Source organism: Gigantopelta aegis, chromosome 4, assembly GCF_016097555.1.
Source record: "Gigantopelta aegis isolate Gae_Host chromosome 4, Gae_host_genome, whole genome shotgun sequence".
NCBI classification, from domain to species: domain Eukaryota; kingdom Metazoa; phylum Mollusca; class Gastropoda; order Neomphalida; family Peltospiridae; genus Gigantopelta; species Gigantopelta aegis.
In genome coordinates this window covers 17,159,251-17,166,928 of record NC_054702.1, presented here as the reverse complement: position 1 = coordinate 17,166,928, position 7,678 = coordinate 17,159,251, and positions in this window count along the sequence as shown.

The following is a 7,678-nucleotide window of genomic DNA, read 5'->3' as shown; positions in this document are numbered from 1 at the left end:
TGATGCTAACATATGATGGTTACGGTTTTTGAGGATTTGTCAATGGGTGCATTCACAAACTGTTCATGCAAGTAATTTATGCTTGAATTTTTTTTTTTTTATTACATAAGGCTAATAGGGGAATTTAAAATGCAAATGTCATTACCTATGATTGGAACAGTTATCAGCTTTCAAAAGTAACTGCCTAGGAAAGAAGTTCATGGCTGCATATCCTAACAGCCAAACAGACGAAAATGTCCATGTGCAACACGCAGTAGCCCCGTACACGTGGGTAGGGAGTCATTAGCGATTTTGACACTTCACAGAGTGGTTGATAAATCTGTCCGAGTGATTACTACTGTTAATTTGGTTGAATCTCACGATCAGTTAATCTTTGTTCTTTGGATGTTATGCATTGTTTGTCTTTGAATTAGTGATGCGGCGTCTACAACGTGAAAAACGGCTTAGGGCTACTGGCATGCTTCCAACGTGATGTAGCCAATAAGTTCAATGTTTCGCCGTCTGTGATCTGCAGACTATGGAACAGATACCAGCAAATACAAAATGTTGATGATCGACCCCATTCAGGGCGTCTCAGTTCAACCACACGAGTCCAGGATCGATTCATCAGAACCCAGATTCTACGAAATCAAGCTCAAGGCTATTGAGGTCCGAGTGACGGGTCACACGGTTAAAAATCGTCTACATGTAGTTCATCTGCATGTTCGACGACCAGGTGTTGTGCCACCGTTAACGAATCGCCACATGGTAAACAGACGCCAATTGTGTACACAGCGTAGAAACTGGACTTCTTGGATAGGCAAGGTCGTGTTTGGTGACGTCGAAATGAACGCCAAGCAAACGTCAACCTCAGGCCACATGACAGATTTGATGATGATTCAGTTATGATGTTGGATGGCATCACTATGACTGACAGAACACCACTCCATATTGTTTCAAGGAAGGGTCACTGGTCAGTACTACCGGGAGAACATACTGGCACCGATTGTTGTCCCGTTTGCTCGCCGTGCTGGTAGACGGTTTGTGTTTCAAGATGACAATGCTCGGGTCCACCGTGCACATATTGTAAATGTCTACATTTAGCAGCAAACCGTTACCAGAATGTCATGGCCAGCAATGGGCCCTGACCTTTCCCTCATAGAGCACGTCTGAATTTAGCTGAATTTGACCAGGCGCTGTAAGAGGAATTGCATAGACTTCCTCAAATCGTCATTGGGAGATTGATACGTAGCATGCCACCTCGAATAAACGAATGTTTAACGAATCGTGGGGGTATTACCCGTTATTGATCAAAAGACGTGAACATTCATTTTTCACATGTAATCCCTATTTTGTTTCAAGGTCTTTTGTGGCCATACAGGCTGATCCAACATGAAGCTGGTTGTCTTTTCTTGCTTGATTGGCTGTTATTTCCTACATTCCTCTACGGTTTTTTTTAAGAGTATATAAAAGGGGCTTCTTGGTATATTCGCTCAATGACCCGACTGTGAGCGCCACGAGTTTTCGCCATTCTGAACGCTCTATAGGTGTAAACTGTACTATGTTCAGAAGGCTTAGCAATCGAGGACGCACACGATCAATTTAGTAACCTTCACAAGGACTCTCCCTCATCGAGAGATCGAGAGAGAGAGAGAGAGAATGGGGAGAGGAGACTAGCTGTATTTTGTATTTAACCAAGTGTTTGATTTTGAATAAAACATGCCAATTGCATACCTTCCACTATTAGCATTATTAGTAGTGTATTGTAAAGTCAGAGGTTCAAAATAAAAAGTCACCAATTTGGAAATGTATGTGACGTGTATTTTATTATTGGTCAATATATTTTCAGGACTCGTATATCAAAGTCTGTGGTATACAAGCTGTCCTGTCTGTGGATAAGTGCATATATACGATACATCGCTACTAAAAATGTAGTGGGGTTTTTCTGAAGACAGAATTATTAAATGCCGTTGCTGGGACTCGAACCGTATCGCCCGCATTTTTTTTCACCACCCCTGTAACCACTCGGCCACCAAAACATTCATGTATGTATGTACGTACGTATTTATGTATATATTGACGTATGAATATCTAAATATTGTATGTATGTCGGGTTTGACTATTACATACATAGATATTAACGCACTGACACAGGGGATAATTAAATAATTTTTGGCCTCGCAAATTGTCTCATGCCATTGCTAGGACTCGAACCTGTAAAGAATGATCTTTAACTCAATCATATGCATGGTGCCTACAAGCTACATGGTCGATCCCACTTACGTCCATGAAACAGTGCGCAAACCTGGCATTGGCTAGTATGTATTGATGGATGAATATCTATATATTGTATGTAGGTCGGGTTTGACTATTACGTACATAGATATTAACGCACAGGTGCAGGGGATAATTAAATCCTTTCTGGCCTCACAAATTGTCTCATACCGTTACTGGGACTCGAACCTGTTGCACCGAATCGCCCGCAACTTGCAGACTTGCCACGATACGTTCTGAGCTATCGAGCCAACCTAAAAAGAATGTTCTTTAACTCAGTCATATGCAGGGGGCCTACAAGCTACGTGGTCGATCCCGCTTACGTGCATGAAACAGTGGACAAACCTAATACTGGCTATATGTTTTTATGTATGAATATCTATATATTGTATGTATGTCGGGTTCGACTAAATTACATACATTGATAGTAACGCAATGGCGTATGTATGTATGTATTGATGTATGAATATCTATATATTGTATGTATGTCGGGGCTGACTATTACATAGATATTAACGCACTGGCGCAGGGGATAATTAAATCCTTTCTGGCCTCACAAATTGTCCCATGCTGTTGCTGGGACTCGAACCTGTGGCACCGATTCGCCCGCAAATTGCAAGGCTAACCACGATACGCTCTGAGCTATCGAAGCTTCCATAAAAAGGAAGTTCTTTAACTCAGCCATATGCATGGGGCCTACAATCTACGCGGTCGACCCCGCTTACGTGCATGGAACAGTGGGCAGACCTGGCACTGGCTAGTATGTATTGATGTATGAATATCTATATATTGTATGTATGTCGAGGTTGACCATTACATACATAGATATTAACGCACTGGCGCAGGGGATAATTAAATCCTTTCTGGCCTCACAAATTGTCCCATGCTGTTGCTGGGACTCGAACCTGTGGCAAGTATGTATGTATGTGTGTGTGTATGTATGTGTGTATGTATGTATGTATGTATGTATGTACATATATGTATACACAGTTAAAAAGTTATATATTTTATCTAATGGATACGACATTAGTTTTAATGTTGATGTTTGATGTTATTATCAAATCTGTAAAACATATATTTTACATAATACGTAACAATATTTTATAGTAAGAGTCAAAAATACTATAGCTAGTGCATAATATTAATATAGAAAAACACAATGTCGTATTCAGGTGAAATCGATAGTATGTTAGACCAGAGAACTATGATATATTCCTTTGAAAAATGGCTGCTTTGCTACTTGGTAATGTAACAACAGTAGTACTTCTTTCAAACATGACTTTCCTTGTCTCAGTAAACTCACACTTTTAATAAAACAAATGACGATTACCATAACCAGTCCATCAGTTTCAGACAATGAGATCAGTCACCTTTTTTTGTTTTTTGTATTATAGATTATTCCTGACTAATTTCTAGAACAATCCTTCATCCGTAAATCTAGATTCAGACTATCTATTGTCACAACGAAGTTAACCAACTCAATGGTTGCATTGTAAGTTCCCCAATTCCCGACTTACGATGGGTGCTCTCAATTTAACAACAAATCGGTCGTAGGACATGTATACAACGAGAATCGAGTTGTAAGAGATCGGCGAGTTGGCCAACACTTTCGTGATAGTTGATAGTCTGATATTAGCATTACTGGTAATATTATTGTAGTATGTTCAGGTGGGCAAGCGTTCACGATCGATTCAAAACATATTATATAGAATAGTTTTAGATCACTCGTCCTCATGAACTCATTACTGGGGCATGTCCAGGAGGTAGCTAGAGACTGGTTTTTACTTCTTACACTCGCTTGATGCGCGAACGGTTTGGGATCGATCCCCGTCGGTGGGCCCATTGGGCTATTTCTCGTTACAGACAGCGCACCACGACTGGTATATCAAAGGCCCTGGTATATGCTATAGTGTCAGTGGGATGGTGCATATAAAAGATCCCTTGCTACTAATGGAAAAATGTAGCGGGTTTCCTCTCTAAGACTAAATGTCAAAATTACCAAATGTTTGACATCCAGTAGCCGATTATTAATAATCAATGTGCTCTAGTGGTGTCGCTAAACAAAAACAAACTTTGCTTCTAACCTAAAATGAATGTGATATAATAGAAAACTATGATACCAGTCAAATTGTTTACAAGCGTTCGGCCTCCTGAACACTTTACTGATGAACTGGAAACCTAACGTCACATAACATACTAAGTTAGTCTTTCACGTCTGTATCATCTCGTTTGGCAAAGGTGACCGTCACTTTCATGTCATATCGCGGAACTGGGCTCCTGACGGGCAGGAATGTCCAGATATCTACCGGAAGTGAAGTCCTGGGCTTTGGTGCATCTTCAGGCCGTTTACAATCTAATGTCTTCAACTGTTTTAATGCTTGCTTGTCTTTCTTTATGGGATTCAAAAGCTGGTTAGTTCTGTTAGCCTGTCGAAGTCTATCGAAAACGTTCGCCTGTGTGTAGATCACAGGATTCCAGAAGTTTCTATCCAAACGGACAACACAACCACACTCCAAGCTTCTCTTTTCGTTATAAAACTGTGACGGTAGGTTCGAATTGAATTGCTGTACCTTCCCCGGGGCGACGAGGGATCTGGTGTCGACTTTAATCTGAGGATACATGTTATTTTTCTCCTGGTTAACCGACTCCACTCTCTGAATCCTGATGCAGTCCGCGCACAGGTGAGGGCCGAGTATTTCACACTGGAGCTTGCACATGTCCGTGTGTTCTCGGTCTCTGAAACGACTGCAGACAGAGGTTTCGCTGAAGAGACCGGAACTACATGTGCTTATTCTGCCATAGCTGCTTGACCTGGCGCTCGCTACGCGGTTGGCAATTGTGTTAAAGTTTTTAGCGAAGTTGGCGTCATTCATTGCCTGTGGGTTGTATCTGTCTGAACACACGGACCTCGATCCGTCTTCTCGAAGGGTGGAAATTACCGTATTACTACGGGCGGGTGGCAAGACGTTTTCCACAATAGCGTTGAGCATTCGAACGCCTGCTTGGAAATCCATACGCTCACAAAGTAGTTCCCGAGAGTTGGGAGCCGGGTAAAATCCCAATGGACGCAATGGTCGTCTGATTGCCGACACGGGCATGGGAATATTCATCCCAGTTTCTTCTCTGTCAACCAAAATAAACTCTTCCCTGAAGAAAAGAAAATGAAATAGTATAATAATAACTGTTATATTTGATACCCAGAGGCCATTCTATCTCATAACCGTTTAATACCAAGTAATTTTACTTCAGAAACTTTAACAATCTAATGATATTGCACTATACGATGCATAATCATATTAATATTTATCACGAATACTGCATAATCTCCAGATTAAGGGTACAATATTTGTCGAGCTGCCATATGATCACTGATTTAATTGGTTAAAAATTGCTGGTTTCACGAGTATATGTCACAAAAGTATAGACTATACTAATTCTTCAAAACGCTTTGTGTGCATTGTATTGCAATAAATGATTTTTTTAAAAATACCAACTAAAAATAAACGCGAGAAATATAATAAACCTTACGTGAAAACGTAATCTATTTTCCAATAGCGTTTCTCATGCAGAATACCCGAGTCGTATGTATCTATGTACCTGTGGGTTGACAGGTTTATTCATGGTACTACATTTTTGTATATACACGTACTAAATATATGACAGATGGTTTTTTTAAATTTATTTTCCAGCGCCAAATACTTTTTGGTAATTTACATGTACAAAATACATGTACATATTAATATTTCGACAATGAAATATAAATGTTTAAAAATATGTTCAATATCTCATATTGAGATTTCGACAATGAACTATAAATTTATTTTCTATGTGTTTAATATCAAATCTAAAATTATTTGATATGTGTTGTTTTGTATATCCAGATTACAAAACTATCAATAATCGATTTTCTATTTATAACTCATTTATGTTACTTTTGAAACAAACTCCATTGAAATAATTGATAAATAATTCAACAATAAAACTCATAGATCGATATTAACTTACCCTTTAAGCTACTACTTTAACGAGAAGAACGTTGTCTAACGTCGAATCACGACTTCGTTTCGAAGGAATATTTAAGTATAATCTCTTCAACAAACCCGTCGTCCGCCAACAATAATAGTTGTTCAGTTCCCTCTCCTTGCAGGCATGTAATCTTAATCAAACAACACGATAACAGAAGAGAAATGTCGTTATTAAGAACTAGTTCTATTAAGTATTCAATAATCCTTGTTATTGGGTGTCGAGGTGAAAACGATCCCTTTCTAAACCGACTAGAAAGTCTATATCATCATTATGTGTCTCGACGTAAGACTTCATGACAGTGTATTGAGCGTCAATTTTGCATGACGATTTAATACACTCTTCCTTTATTCTTGAGATCAGTGACCAAGTTCTAAAACGAGCCATTCATACCGTTGTTTACGCGTTTGAAAGGAGAAATAATTATACATCGCTATTTAATGAAATGCGTAAGCGCGGCATTTGAAAGAAATCGATTATGCGTCTCGATAACACATGGCGTTCGGTTATAAATGGAGCTGTAATTAACTGTGTGTCAGTTCAGTTTTATATATACTGATTGCAGACCTAATAATCTTATTGTGGGAAAAAAATCAATGTATGTCATGAAAAGAAAAGGAATATTTTTCTCAGTTGGTCTAGATAGTGAGAGAAACCAATTTACGCTAGCCATGCACATACGTAAAATATATAGATCTAGGCTACTACTATCAAGGGTCTCTTATATGCATTTTTTTGTAGACTGGATACACATTCCATGGCCTTTGATATAATAAATATGTGTAAAATGTCTGGGGTTTGTGAACTCCGGCAACCCCAGCTTAGAGTTAATTTATGTTCAGTTTAAAATGAAAGTCGACAGTTCAGAACCAGTGCCTCTTTTTAAAAACTGCATCCTTCTCTACAAAATACCGAATCCTCCCTTATTTAATGACTCTATTAAGGTTCAAGTACACTGTCATGGGCACACGTATTAGCTATAAGTCCAAAAACAGGGGTTATTAGTTGTTAGCGGCTAACGAGGTCATTGTGATGACACTACATCTTCCCAATTAGCCGACACGACTCATTATGGATTGTGGCTGGTACTACGAAGCAAACAGAACCCATCTGAAACCGACGGTTTACAACCATAATGTCACAGTAATTCTGTCGGTTATCTTTAGATTCAACAATGGGGGCCACTAGACTAAAATAAAAAATGAGTGACTGAAACCGGTTACCAGGGCCGTAGCTAGGATTTTTTGTTTGGGGGGGGGGGGGGGGGGGGGGGGGGCAACTGAGTAGTTAATAGTATAAAACTCCTTAAACATTTAAGAAGAGAATTTTCTTTAAAGTTTCTTTAATGCTTTCCGGATTTTTTTCGCTAGCTAGGGCCCTGGTTACCTGTGGATTTCTGCTG